The sequence below is a fragment of the Mustela nivalis genome (assembly GCF_964662115.1).
Source record: "Mustela nivalis genome assembly, chromosome: 9".
Lineage (NCBI taxonomy): Eukaryota > Metazoa > Chordata > Mammalia > Carnivora > Mustelidae > Mustela > Mustela nivalis.
Genome location: NC_139028.1, coordinates 53,874,748 through 53,890,595, shown reverse-complemented (window position 1 = coordinate 53,890,595; position 15,848 = coordinate 53,874,748). Strand labels below are relative to the sequence as shown.

The window sequence follows — 15,848 nt, the reverse complement described above, 5'->3', positions numbered from 1 at the left end:
ATTATCTCCCCAGGGTTTCTGTTTATTGTGATAATAAAAAAATAATCTTATGGAACAAAACATTTACCTCTACAATAGTTTTCTTTTCTCAGAGACTACAAAATTATTTATACCTATAATATCTAAACCAGAGGTTTGTGGATCTGATAAGATCTTGAGTTTTTGAAATCACACCTACATAAAAATTTCTGAACACGTTTTGCCAAATCGTATCTTCTAAAATAGAATGCAAACTGTTAATTTTGCTATCTACTTCTGCATGCCAATTTTACATTATTAATACAGAGTCTGTAGGGGAGAAAATACTTTACACCTTAACTGAAAGAAAGCTCAGCTTGAGTATAACAGCAGCTCCTAGGAGGAAAAAAAATAATGTTCAAATATAATTCTGTACTTATCAACAGGAAGGGTGAGGCGGCTTTAACCAAATCACTTAGATGGATTTCTTTTCCATCCCTTTGCAATGGTCCGTTTTCCTCTATTTCATGCAGCTATTACACCATTTACTCTTCTGGGCCTGTGACTGCAAGCAGGTTATAAAGATTGCTTTATGGCCAGGGAGAGAGGATAAAACATCCATAAGAACAAGAGACAGCTATAGCATTGCCTTGCTCACTAGGGAGAGGATCACCCACTAAGGGTTTCAGGCCAAGACACAGACTAAGGTCCTGAATTCCCTCGAGCTGATACTTCAAATTTCTACAAAATTTACACATATTGATCCTTCTTCCAATCCAGTATTTGTATATGTAAATATATCTGGTGTTCCTAGTTCCTAAGAAGGGTCTTGCTCCCATTTTTTTTCTCCCAAAACCTTCTGACGTATACCTGATTATAGATTTTTCTGCTTTCTCAACTCCCATACTGCCACTTGGTTTTGTACTCTGTTGTATTTTAAATGATAAAAGTAACAACTACGTACACATATCTTGGGAATTCACTAGGAGGCAGGCCCTGTGTTACATATGCTTTATAGATTCTACATCCTGTAATTCTCCCATAGATCCTAAGATGTATATAATATCTACATCTTGCAGATATGTAGTATCTGCAAGGCTTAGAACTACTTGCCTCCCCTCACGTGTCTGACTTGGTGGTGGTGGGGCTGGGCTATGAACCCAAGTCGTCTGGCTGCAAAGTCTGAGTGTGTAACCACTGTTCTGTCTTTTTTCTAGCATAAACTTTCCTCCAAGGGTCTACCTGTATTCTTGGTCATCTTGGCAATTATAGCCCCTCTTTTAAAGGCAGTAGAGGATAGAATAAAGAGAGCAAGCTGTGAGTCTGATCGTCTGGACTTAAGTTCCAGCCCTATTATGTTTGCAAACCATGCGATAATGGGCAATTTGTTTACTGCTAAGCCTCAGTTTCTCCTCCTGTGAGCAAGAACCGTGCCTTCAGAGTATTACGTGAAATGATGCACAGTGGCTGACAGGCACTCAGTAAATGCCATGACCATTCCAGGAATCAGAACAGAAAATCTGGCAGGGACCTGGTTTATATGCCCATTTCTAGCGATTTTTGTGGATAAAAACTCATTCTTAAGAGATGATTTCCTCATATGATGACAAAATGATGTGTATAGTCATGCCCAGGGTTGTCAGATACAGCAAATAAGAACAAAGAATGTTCAGTTAAATCTGAGTTTTTAGTTAACCATGAATAATTTTTAATATAAATGTTAATACTGTCTGGGACATATTTATACTAAAGACCTATTCATTGTTTATTGTTGCTGAAATTCAAATTTAACTGGACGTCATTCCTTGATCTGGCAGCCAGCTGGCCTCTTTGCCATTGAGCTCCTGTCAATGGCCAGTATTCTGCCTCATAACACATTCATTCAAACTGTAGTGTAGTTTACATTTTTATTCTGATGCTCCTTTTGTTTTCCTGCATTAAGTCAGCAAATGTGCTTTATTTATTTTTGTATACCCAGTACTCAACATTACATTTCTGTATCTGTGCCCGAGTTTATATCTATGCCCCAATCTAATTTTAGATGAAAATTTGATCTCGATCACAATATATATATATATTGTTATGCGATTGCTTTATTTTTTACATTTACATCTTCTGACAGACATCCTTCTAAGTTAGCACACACAGCACCACCTACATTTTCTCTAATAGCTGCAAAGACCCTTCTCAGACACCGGTGCTGGTGTATGTATAAACAGCTGAACCTATGACCCAGAAATTTCACTTCCAGGAATCTGTCCTATGAAACTGAGTACAACAGGTGTACCTAAACTATCATTGTCACAAAATCTGTGAAAGCAAAACACTGGAAAAGCCACGTATGTTCATTTGTATTGAACAGACATGTAGGTATTAAAAATATTGCCGTGTGAGATCTGATGACATGGAAAGATATGCACAACATAAAATTAACTGAAGAAAGCAGGTGAAAACAGTGTATGCAGTTTAACCCAGTTTTTGCAAACAATAAAAAAATGAAATATGATCCCAATTTTATAGAATAGAGAATGAGAAAAACATTTGGAAGCATACGCCAGAGCATTTGCTGAACAGCATTCCTGGGAAGTATGTTCACGTTAGATTTTTATTTTCTCTCAATATTACGTGTTTTCTAAATGACTTTTAAAGGACATTAAAAATTGTTCATTGTAGAAACTGAGCATCTGCAAATGAATCTGCCATGAATCAGCCTATGTAGCATATACTGCCAATTTCATGAGAAGCAGATCTGTATGCCTACCTGTATTTCTGGAAAAGTCACTGGCATGCTAATGGTACTTTCTCTGAGTGGTGGGATTATAAGTAATTTTGATTTCCTTGATTATATTTTCCTGTATTTTTAAATTACTATATATATATATATATATATATATATATACATATACACACATATATGTATATGTGTGTGTGTGTGTGTGTATTTCCTAGTTCACAAGACTATTTGGAATTTATATTAGGTCTGTGCAATTAAGCCCCCAAAATTGACATATTCTCAAACAAGTCAGAAATAAAAAACTACCCACTTTAGGGGTAGTTTTTCTTTAATATTGAGCAACTTTCATTTCTATGCGATACACAGGTACTAACAAGGTATTACATGAGTGGCAATGCAGCATTATGAATAACTGGTTGGGACTAACACAATGGCTTAGCTGGCATCACCATATTTACTGTTTAAAAGTCTCAGAATCTCAAATGTCTTCAGTTATGCAAATATGTTCATTTATTAAGAGGATCCCAGTTAAGATTTAGTCTACTTCAGGGAAACTATGTGCTAGCCAGAATTCTTTTATAGAAGTGATTATAATTAAAACAAATCAACAACTATAGTCTTTTTTTTAATTAATGCATTTACTCATTCATCTAACATCTATTTATGGATTTAGAGAACATACAGGGAGGCTATGAACACAGTGGGTAGAGCATGAGCTCACAGGCAACACAACCTGGGTATGAATACTGTTCTGCTGCTTACTTAGCTGTGTGACTGGGTAAGTTACTTAAGGTGCCAGAATCTTGGCTGTCTTACATAGAAAGGGATTTACCTTAAAATCTATCTTATAGGCCTGCTGCGAGATTAAATGAGATAATCTATGCAAAGCTTTAACAAATCACAGCCATATGGTAGGTGCTTAGTCAATAGCTATTTTCACGTGCTAATCTAGGTGATGTGCACGATAAATCACTGATCCAGACATAGATGCCTTCCTCAAGCCTCATTTTGTCTTGGAGAGGCTGTGTGTGTGTGTGTGTGTGTGTGTGTGTGTGTGTGTGTGTGTGTATAGTAAAGGAGACCAAAACTGGTTAACCATGATGGGAGGGAAAGAAAGACTGTCTTGGGAATTCAGATTAAAACGAAATGATATCCAGCAGGGAGAATCTTCTCAGGAGGTACTGGAGCTGGACCAGGACCAGTGGATAGGACTGAAACACATGAAAATGAAGAGGGCAGTGGTTGAGGGAAGCCTATTTGGTCAAGGGCATTACAAGAGAGGGCAGGGTGGCTGGTAAAGCCAGTTAGTTACCTGTTTAGGTTGATCAGAGCATGGAGGCACAAAGGAGAAAGTGTTAAGATATTATGAAAATATAACAATGTACAACATACAAACCCATTTATAGGAGAACTTTTATTTTAATAAACTCTCAACTCTTGGGGACATTAAGTGGATTATGTGTGTCTGAGAAATTTTACACATATTTAGTCTCTTATGTAGTGACACATTTTAGTGAAACACAGACCAAGTTGAGTCCCATCTCTACTACCTATTAGCTGTGCATTTTTATTTTTTCAAAGATTTTATTTTTTTGACACCGAGAGAGACTATAGGCAGAGAGGGAGAAGCAGACTTTCCACTGAGCAGAGAGCCTGATGCGGGTCTCGATCCCAGGACCCTGAGATCATGACCTCAGCCGAAGGCAGATGCTTAACCCACTGAGTCACCCAGCCACCCCTAGCTGTGCATATTTAGACAAGCTACTTAATCTTTCTCATTTTCAGACCTGTGCAATTGTGAGAGATAGCACATGACAGCACTATTGTGAAAATGAATAGGAAAAAAGTATCTAAAGTGTGTAAACCTGGTGATTCACAGACCTGTACCCCTGGGGATAAAAATATATGTTTATAAAAAATAAAAAGTTAAAAAAAAAAAAAGTATCTAAATGACTTATCAGAATGCTTGAGATTGGCAGAACCCAGCCAACATTAATCAGACTTACCATTGCCCTCACCATTTCCTAAACCTCCTCTCCCTCTCTGTCAAAGGCAGTTTTGAAACTGTCATTCCGATCGCACTCCTGCTCACGCTTTGAGGAGTTTTAAGTAGGAGAGCTATCCTTGTACGCTGTTGGCCAAAGTATTTCTAGTCGGTTGAGTAAGAGAACAAGTCACACAAAAGGATGAGATGCCTTTCATTGGGGTCACTTTGGGGAGAGGACTCCTGGCTTATCTGGAGGATCCAGAGAGATCGTGACTGGACCAGTACATCCAATGAAAATGAGAGCTGCTTGTCAATGAACTACTATAATGAATGAAGATACAGTAACAAAAATCAGATGGAGGAGATTTTTCTTTTCCTTTTTTAAAACTACCAATAATGCTGAACCCTCCAACCACTCCATCTAACCAATCTGGAAACGATTTGGCAGATGGGAGAAGGTTCGAATGTTGTATTCTGATCACAGCTATTTGGCATCTGGGATAGGTCTGTGAGATGATGAACAGCGAGTCCTAACTCGGACATGCATTTTGCCAAAAGGATATTGTCTGTTCTGCTGTAACGTGGTAGGTAGCTTGTATTTAAGGAACTTAGAATTATCTAACATTCCTATATAAAAACATTTGTTTCACAGAAAAGGGGGATTAGGAAACAGAACATTTTTGAATTGCACTAACATACGATGCTTTTTCTTTCTTTTTGGAATTTATTGAGTCAGGGCAGAGGGAGAGAAACTCAAGCAGACTCCTTACTGAGTGCAGAGTTCAACACAGGGCTCAATCTCACATCCCCGAGATAATGACCCGAGTGGAAACCAAAAGTCAGATGATTAACCAACTGAGCCACGCAGGTGCCCCAATATACTAATTTGTGTTTTGAACTTACTATGCCTTTTTCTCCCCAAGTTGGCAGCAGATATTTGGATGCTTGTGTTTTCTTGTCTCACTGGAGATAGGTATACAGAAGGGAAAGCAAAATTTCCCAAAGAGACTCTCTTCCCAGTTTTTGTTTTTTAAAAATCTGAGCTCCTAAAAGATTGACATTCAGGGAGGAAATTAAAAAATGCAGGCAGAATAGAAACCCATTATTAGATGTAATTTGACTTGAAGGAAATAAAGTAATGTGTCATCTTTTTAAAGGTATGTTTATAGAGTAAAACACATACCTGCAATAGCCAGCAATTCTAATGATAAAGTCTGAACAAACTCTGCTTTGGGTAACCTTGCTTAAGAGTAATACCATTTCTTTTCACATTGTCACTAATACTGTCAGTGTTTTAGGGTTATCCCGTTTTTTTTTTTTTTAAAGATTCATTTATTTATTTGACAGAGATCACAAGTAGGCAGAGAGGCAGGCGAGGAAGCAGGCTCCCTGCTGAGCAGAGAGCACAACTCAGGGCTCGATCCCAGGACCCTGAGATTATGACCTGAGCCGAAGGCAGAGGCTTAACCCACTGAGCCACCCAGGCACCCCAGGTTATCCAATGTTTTATGAAAATTAGCACTATTGGGAAAATGCCTGGCCATGTTTTTGTCCAATGTGCTCCATTTTGCTTTTACTGCTGGTCATTTGATTTTTCTGAAGTCAAAGACATGAATTTAAGCCAGCGATCGCCGAACCTCCCTGTGCATCAGAATCACCTGTGAGGGTTTTGGTTCTGTTTTTAGTATTAATATCTGAGTTCTATCCTTGGACACCCAGATTCGGTAGATATGGGGTGTGACTCAGGACTCAGTGTTTACACAAGTTTTGCAGGTGACTGATAGGCAGTCAGAGTTTGGAACTACAATTTTAGACAGCAGACCTGTTCTTTTTGAGAAAGGTATGAACTAGTCACATTCCTGAATTGTATTATCTCTTCCAATATTGTAGAAAACAAGTATCGCTATACAATTTTTGACACAATATTCAGCTAATAAATGTTATAATCTGTATGTAGAGTATAAATATTAATTTTTTAAGGGAAGGTAAGAAATAGTACCTCTTATTTCACCGTATCTATGTGTCTATCTATCTAATTTAATTTACTTTTTGTAAGCAGAATTTAACCAAGTAATTCTCTCTAAACTATAATGACAATGATACTGGGGAAAATCTAACTTTGCTTTAGTCAGGTAGATCACATTTTCAGTGTGAGTTTCATACTCAGTTGCAACTTATACATAGCTCCCCTTAGTTCTCACAAATTTAAATTTTGCCTTACCTAATTATGGTCACATCCAATATCATATGGATTTAGATATATACTATAGGTAAAACTATACCCAACCATACATGATCCAATTTAATATTATACACTGAAGCCATGGAATCAGCGCTACCCCTGGGAACTGTGAAGCATCATTACATGTTGCTAGGCATATACTTGGTTTCTGTGCTCAAGTCATAAAAGTATGCAAAAGTACATTTATTTTAAAAGTTGTATAGTGTCTGCATAGTAAATCTGAGTGTTTGGAAGCGTATACATTTATGTTTACTGAACATTCTAGAATTTTAAAATTTAGATTATTTAAATTAAAAATCAGTTTAATATGTAGGCTTTTCTTTTCTTTCTTTTTTTTTTTTTAAGATTTTATTTATTCATTTGACAGACAGAGATCACAAGTAGGCAGAGAGGCTGGCAGAGAGAGAGGAAGGGAAGCAGGCTCCCTGCTGAGCAGAGAACTGGTGGGGCTCCATCCCAGGACCCTGAGTTCATGACCTGAGCATAAGGCAGAGGCTTTAACTCACCAAGCCACCCAGATGCCCCTGTAGGCTTTTCGTTTTACAGAACTTTTATAGACAGGCTTGTTTTTGAGTAGATTATTTTTAATTGGGATCAATACATTTTTTTTATTAACATATAATATTTTATTTGTTTCAGGGGTATAGGTCTGTGATCAATACATGTTTTTAAAGGACAATGAAATATAAAGGAAGCATGACTAAATCAATATAAAGTCTAAAAATCTATCCTTCAAGGCAAGTGTAAAGATTATGCAAATCTATATTTATTATGCTAGGTGGAATCAAATCTTCCCTTCATTCATCCCCGAATCTCATCTATCATCCCCAAACAGCGATGCTATTATCACAATGGCAGCCAGTCCTACAAGCACCGCGGTACCATGGTACCCAGGACTGAAAGTCAGGGGGAATAATAATAATAATCATAGTAATAATAATGATAATGATAATAAACAGCTAGCCTGAATCCAGCTTATTTTAGGCCAGGCTCTGCTGAAAGTGTTTCACATAGACTACTTCATTTACTCCCAATAATAACCCATGGTACTGGCATTTTTGGGGAAACAGGCACAGAGAGGTTATATAAGTCATCCAAGGTCAAACAGCTAGTTAAGTGGGGTACCCAGAGTTATTGTGACCCCAAAATCTGAGCTCTTCACCCAGGTGCTGCCATGCTGGTTGATTCTGCATTTGTCACCTACTTTCTATTTATTGTAGGAGAAATCACAGAATCTCTATCATCTCAGATTCCCAGTCTGTTAAACAGGCAGAGCAATGCTCTCTGCCCATTTTGTGTGCCATTCTAAAAACTAAATGAGAAATAGGAAAGTGCAGTACTAGGCAGCTCTAAGGGTCTACTAATACTATTATAAATTCAGAGCAAGGCCTCCCATAATTGGCTTTGAAATCTCTGGCTATCACATTTACTTCAGCTGTTTCATTCTGCCTTCATCCCGCCTCAAGATGGTAAATGAAACTTTAGAAAAAGATTAAGGGGATAAAAAACATAAAGCAAAATATCAGGCACCAATGGATTAGGTGACAGCATTTCCCTTAGGGCACAGTCTACATGAGAAAGGACTTAGACATTGTTCTGCTTCAGGGTCAATCTAATTTAAAAACATCAAGGAGGAGGTTGGTATTTAGATCTTTACACAGAGACATATATGCTCACAGGGTACTCGAAGCTCTTTCAGTGAGGACTTAAAATGTTCATTAAAGCAACCATATGGGGTCTGGTGTTATAGCTGGAATGACAGGAATTTAAGGACTGAGCCCCTGCCTGGAACTGCACAGTTCAGGAGGCCTCCCTTCTCCCTGAGAAATGCTGACTGCCTCCCCCAAATAGGCTGTAAGTATTGCTGGGTGTGGGCCATGATAGAAAACTTTATTTCCACCTCCACAGACAGAAACAACAACAAAGATGAACTTGAAGCACAGAGGAGATGCGAGAAATCCTAAAGCTAATAATGCTACCTGTGTAGTGCAACAAACATTGCCAGACTCTGGAGTTAGTTTGAATTCTGATCCTGTAATATACCAGCTGCATGACCTTTAAGAGCACAAGAGATTCTGGAACCCGACTGACTGAGCTTGGACTCTAGCTTTCTAATTACCAGATCCCACTGCTTAATTAGCACCTCACTTGGTTGCCTTGTAGACAGTGCACATTTAGCACTTTCCAGAACTCTTGATGTTTGTCCCCAGTCTTGATGTTTGCCCCTTTACAGGCTTCCCATTCTCAGTAATAAGAGCTCTATTCTGCTGCTACTCGGCTCCGAACCCTGGGGTTAGCCCCACACAGTGTGAAGATACTCCATTTTCTTCTGGTTTGCATTAGTTCTGATGAGAGATCAATTTTTTTTAAGAGATCAATTTTTGTTATGTTCCTCTCTTTACAATATCTTGGGGCTAGGTTGAGAGTCTTAGACCAATATGATTTATAATTTTCATCCAATGTCAAAAAATATTGACTACTTGGTTCTGCTTTTTTTCTGGTGCCACAAGTCACTAGGATTTTTTTTTTTTTTTATTTAGTCTTTCTCCATTTTACTTGGATACGTTCTATTACTATGCCTTAGAGTTCACAATTATTATTATTTTTTAAGATTTTAATGTATTTGTCAGAGAGAGAGTACAAGCAGGGGGAGTGGCAGGCAGAGGGAAAAGCACGCTCCCCACAGAGCAAGATGTCTGATGCTGGACTCAATCCCAGGTTCCGGGGATCATGACCTGAGCTGAAGGCAAACACTTAACTGACTGAGCCATCCAGGCAACCCTCAAAATTCTTTCTTCCCCAGTGTGTACTATGATATTAATTTTCACCTCAGATACTATTTTTTCACCACTCAATGCTTAATATGGATTTATTTTATATCTTCCATTTCTCTTCTCTTTATTCACAACTTCCCCTACTTTTTTGAGAGATTGGCTATATGTATAATAACTTTTTTAATCTTCTTGTCTGCCAGTTCCATCATCTCTGCCATTTTGGGGTCTGTTTCTGTTCCTTGAATTTTCTCTTGATTACGGGTCATATTTTCCTAGGGAAGGGCGGGCTGGGGACAAACATCAGGAGTTTGCTTTTGGAAATGTTAAAGGTGTAATGTCTGTAAGGCAACCATTTGAGGTGCTAGTTAGGCAGTGAGGGCCTAGGTATTTATCTTCAAGAACTATGTAATTCAGAGTCAAGGTTACAAAGATTATATAAGCACTAACCAAAAGGTCATACCTACAATAGGAAATAATTATGGTTTTTCTGTATTATACAGCTGCTAAAAATATGAAGACTATTTAAAAACATGAGAAAGTGCTCAAGATATAATGTTAAATTAAAATAAAAAAGTACAGTCTGGTTCAAATTTAATAAACACACATATAGTCATAGAAAAAATCCTAAAGAAAATATTAATGATTGTTTTTCTGTGGTAAGATAGTAATTTTCATGAATTTTTCTTTATATTTATAATTGTCCTACAAATACCTATCACTTTTATAATTAGGGAAAATAGTAAGAACTTAAGGAAAAAACAAAGAGTGGTAAGTGGCAAAAAGACAACAGAGGGGCAAGGAGTATCTACAAAGATTGAAAAGGATATCTGAAAAGAATATCTGGGGAAAATGTATGAAGGCAGTATTTTCAAAATGTCTTTTTTTTTTTTTTAACTCAGATATAACCTGTTTCATGATTTAGATCACTAGAAGCAAAAAGGGAATGATGCAATCCAGAATTCATGTAATTTTATAAATCTATGATATATAAGAATGTAAGTCTTGGGGCAGCTGGGTGGCTCAGTCAGTTAAGCATCTGCTTTTGGCTCAGGTCGTGACCCCACAGTCCCATAATCAAGCCCCCCATTGGGCTTCCTGCTCAGTGGGGAGCCTGCTTTTCCCTCTGCCCCTCCTACTACTTGTCTACTTGTGCACTCTCCAATGCTCATGCTCTCTGACAAATAAATAAATAAAATCTTAAAAAAAAAAAGAATAAGTCTTTGGAATGCAAGAATGTATCACATACTTTTCTTGTATTTCATTAAAGCAAAATTAATATTAATATGGTAACCCACTGACAGCAGCTTATGATATATGAGATGGCAAGAAGTCACTCAGAAATTCCAATGCTGGCATGGATAATTTGCAAAGTATACACCCAGATGCGGACAATTAGGGATCAGCTGTCTTCTGACTACTATTACTTTACTGACACATGGATATGAAAATAAACTGCTAGAGAAAGAGGCCATGTCTACACATCCCAAGTCATCATGCATACCCTTTTTCAATACCATACAAACAAAGGCCAGAAATAAGCACATACTGTGTTCGTGACAGTAATTTACTTGCAATATGTAAGGACAGGGGTCAACCCATAGTTGGTGACTTCTACAGTGGCCCCTCCAAAATTCTCCATTGTCTGTCATTTATCTTTTTTCTTTTTGCCACTAGACCCGAAAGCCAAGGATGAATGAAAAAAATGTAAAGCAGCATTGATTAAATATCTATGTGGAACTTATATTTCTAACAATAATAGATATATATGTATAATAACCATCTTCCATAAAATTATAAGGCCTAGAATTATGTATTTATGTCTGGCTGATTTATTAGGTATGAGGAATAAGAAGTATCTATAAAAGACAGGTTTAAAATCCTCATTATTGGTTCATTTTTCCTAATATTAAGTTTGCTTCCCTGACGGCAAACAAAAGCTTACCATGTTTTCCAATACTTATTCGGATATCTTCCTTTAATTAAGATTTGTCATCCTCCTCATTAGCATACCCACTCATCCTATCTCTAGCAGGACAGCACTATCAGTCAGGCCTCATGGTTGATGTAAGTAAACCTAAAATGGTTATGTGGAGCCACCATCAATAAAGAGAAAACTCCCCTCAAGTCTCCACATGATGGCTTAGCCTCCATCTGTGTCACTAGTTTTGCCTCACTTGCCCCTTCCCATCACTACATTTTGCTTCAAAAAAGACATTGTCATAGCAGGCTCCATGTCAGAGGAGTCCAGCACAAGGCACAGAACAAAAGAGATTACTCAGAGACATTGCAGATGAATCTTTGATTTGGTTAAGTTTCATAATGCACTTTAAGAAGCCTGTAAGGAGGGGTGCCTGGGTGGCTCAGTGGGTTAAGCCTCTGCCATGATCTCAGGGTCCTGGGATGGAGCCCCCGCATTGGGTTCTCTGCTCAGTGGGGAGCCTGCTTCCTCCTCTCTCTCTCTGCCTGCCTCTCTGCCTACTTGTGATCTCTCTCTCTCTGTCAAATAAATAAATAAGAAATCTTTAAAAAATAAGTAAATAAACAAAACGCCTGTAAGGAGTCCGATGCCATGTTCCACAAAATTTATTTAAAGAGAAAAGCTACATGATGTTAGTTGTTGAGAGCTACCATGAATAAAAAAGGGCAAGGTCAATAAATTATCCAAAGGATAATTGTATGTAACCACAGAGGCCAGATTGATAGATTAGCTTTTGTTGTTGTTTTTGTTGTTTGATCATATTTGGTTCCACTGAACCATAGATTAGATTTCAATGCAGGTGGTACTAGATATTCACAGCAGTCGTGAACATGAAGATCCCTAATAAAGCATTCAGACTGCAAGACTTTCTGTAATAAAATTTCCTAATGTGCTCTGCAAGGTAACTTGAAAAAAATGTACACAGAGCTAACTTTGAGCAGCTACACACCAATGGTGGCTACATTTTCATTCTATGGAGGACATTCACTGAAAAATGATTTTATTTGTGGTGTTCATCTGAAAAATCATTTTTTTAAAGAGTATTGATAATATCTAACATCTACTGAGAGGCTTTTTGTTTTGTTTTGTTTTTTCCTTGAGAGGTATTGTTCTGCTTCTTTTATAAATGAGACAATGAGGTAAAGGGTGATTATGGAACTTGCCAAGTCCCACAGCTAGGGTGGCTCCAAGGCTAATCTTTCAGCTACACAGATGTGAATTCTAGAGGAGGTTAAGTTGTCTCCAAGGGGCACAACCAGTTCTTCCTATTGTACTTAGTTAAAGATGAGTAAGAAAAGATTTCTTTTCTGTGTCTGAAGAAAGAATTTCCAGTTCATCCAGAAAAGATTTCAAGTCATTAAATGTAAGCTAAAAAGTAGAGAGGCTAGAATATGCCCAGACTTTTCTCTGATGCAAAGTCTTCTCTGATCCTTTAAGAGGCTGTCCTTAACAGAGACTATACACCTTAAGCCATTATTAATGGGCTGTTTCTAGAACATAAAATTAATAACTGACAAGTCTATATAAGTCACATCGGTGCTTCTCAAACTTGGGTACTCTTATGTACCTTGGGGTTTGTGGTACTTGCTGGGGACCAAGTATTCCCAGAAAAAAATCTTTCTGGTATGTTGATTTCACATTAATATTTTGGATAAAATAATTCAATTTGTAACCAAAGTGTTTTTACATTAACATAAACAAGGATATTTCCCAAGTTTTATGAGAAAATATAAGATTTTTTTTGTGTGTTTCATGCTTAAATGGAAAGCTTCATTCATGTTCTACCCCAGATCCTGAGGAAAAACTAGTTCCTATTTCAAGGCCTAAGGGCATGCGGATAGAAACATTTGAGAATTAGTCTCTATTCATTTCTGATCCAAAGCTAAACAGCAAGGGGAAAAAAATCACCAGCAGTGGCAAACTTACACTGTTTCTAAAAGATTACTCTACAGGTGATAATAACTGTAGAAATGGTCAGTAGTAAATTAGCCTGGCTAAAGCAGGCCTGCTCTCCACATGAAATGTTGGCTACTGACTCTAGCTCTAAAAGAGTTCAGGTGGCCTTCCTCCTCAGCACTGCTCTCTCTTCCTCTAATCCCAACTGCCATAACCTCTCCCCTCATTTCTTCAATGGCCCCTCTACTTCTCCACATAGCATAGAGGTTTTATTCTAATATAAATCAGGTAATTTCATTCTCCTGATTAGTAGTCTTTAATGGATTCTCAAAGCACTCAAAATCAGACCTATCCTTCCTCATCATTAGCTAAAGAGTCCTACGTCATCTGGCTCCTGACTCCTTCTCCAACCCAATTTTCTGCCAAATTCCCATTAGCTCATCTCTTCCCAGACAAGTGGGATTGCCATATATTCCTAGAACATGCTAAACTTATTTCTGCCTCAGTGACTGGCCTTGTTATTCCCTCTTCCTGGAATGTTCTTTCTCTGATCTTTATATCACCACTTTTTCTTGTTATTCAGGTCTCAGCTCAAATGCTATCTCCTCCGAGAAGCGTCTCCTGGTTATCTTACTTAATACTGTCCTCTTCCCCAATCTCTATCACATTATTCTATTTTTTTCCTTATAGTACTGACTAATATTTGTACTTAACTCATTTATCTGTGTGCCTCTTACTTGACACAACAGAATGTAAATTCCATAAGGACAGGGACCTCGTGTGGTTTGCTCACCACTGTAACTTTGTTGCTAATAACCAGGCTTGACATATGGGAGAAGCTAAATATTCACTGAATGAAGAAATGAATGAGTGAAAGAAAAAGAAAACTGGAATACGTTTCAGATACCATATCCAGTAAGCTAATGTTCTATAATCTGGGGAAAAAGAGTAGAGGCCGACTCTAGTCGATTGGGCTCATACCTATTTAGTAAATAAAAAAGTTAAACTGGTGAATATCAGAGTCACAATTTGGAGCCATTCTGGAAGGTTCCTGGGGACAAGAAGCTTTTCTTGAGACTTCACTTAGCTTCTGCTTCTTGAGCAACCAAATTATGTGAGGGAACATTATGTAGAGCCAATGAGAAAGACACCTGGGTATACTAAGAAAAGGGCTAGCTGAACTTAGTTTCTCTCACCGGGACATATATGGTTCATATTTATAATCTAGGTCCCTGGCCTTCATAATGACACTTATCAAATTCATAGCTTGGTAACTTGAGTCCCACCTCTTGGAAGATCAGTTATAAATTGCATCTCAAAGTTTTTTTTGTTTCATTTTAGTATCGATGATTTGTTTGTGTATCCTGAGAATAGTGAGCCAGATGGTAAGGGTCTGTGGTTTGCACCTCTTCTGGGGGACCAGGTTACCACTTGGCCCAGTAAAGGTAGAATCCATAGTTGTGGGTAATATACAAAGTGGGTACTGTTCACAGGTGATCACTGCTTGTTCATGGGTTTCATAATTCTTACCTTCTTACTCCATCCAAGAATAACAACAGTGACAACATAAGTGAACACCAGCTCAGAGAAACAGAACAAGCACTAGACTTGGTATTTGAAGACATAGGTTCTATATCTAATTCTAAAGTTATGGGATTTAGGGATAGCCAACATATCATTCTGGGCTTATGTTCCTTACCCATCAGAAGGAGGAAGATTAGACTCTAGATTCATTGCTGGCCCTTCCAATTCTGAAAGCCTATAATTCTTTGAGCCAGAAACACATCTCAGCATCACAGTGACAGCTTTCCAAAATAGTATACCAACAACCTAAGACCAGATATCTACATCACAATGAGCATTGATTTATAGGGTACTCAACAGACTTTCTACTAAGAAAATTTTATCCAGGGCCTCTTTTTTTGTACTTTCCCTAAATCAACAGAAAAACATTTTTCAGTTTTCTCAGGTATACATTTCCTCAAATAGAAAGAGTTCAAAAAAATTCCAGCTAAGTTAGTGTAGCATTTTTCTAATCAAATTTCCTTTAAAAAGTTCTTACTTTTTCTTACTTTCTTACTCCCCACAAAAAGTGAATATGCTTTAGGAAAAGAGAATATTTCTCACAATAGACTAAGAGATCATGAACATCTGGAATAAAAAGTTCCCAATCTGAGGAGTTTTATGTTGTTGAAAGGTTCTTATTTCACAGAAATGTTTCGCCATTAGCTTACGTCCCATCATTAGAGATCAATTACCTTGATTTATTGTTTAAGAAA

The 15,848-nt window shown here is 37.7% G+C and overlaps 1 protein-coding gene and 1 long non-coding RNA gene across 27 annotated transcripts in view; one reads left to right on the top strand and one right to left on the bottom strand.

Moving 5' to 3' along the window:
• Positions 1-15,848, bottom strand: part of DLG2 (discs large MAGUK scaffold protein 2) — a gene marked incomplete at its 3' end in the record, with an annotated part of 2,041,616 nt that overhangs the window by 449,240 nt on the left and 1,576,528 nt on the right. The window lies entirely within an intron of this gene.
• Positions 4,868-15,848, top strand: part of LOC309840635 — a 28,619-nt gene continuing 17,638 nt past the window's right edge. The window contains exon 1 of the long non-coding RNA XR_014298725.1: positions 4,868-5,263. This is a non-coding gene — a long non-coding RNA (uncharacterized lncRNA). The remainder of the gene's footprint in view (positions 5,264-15,848) is intronic.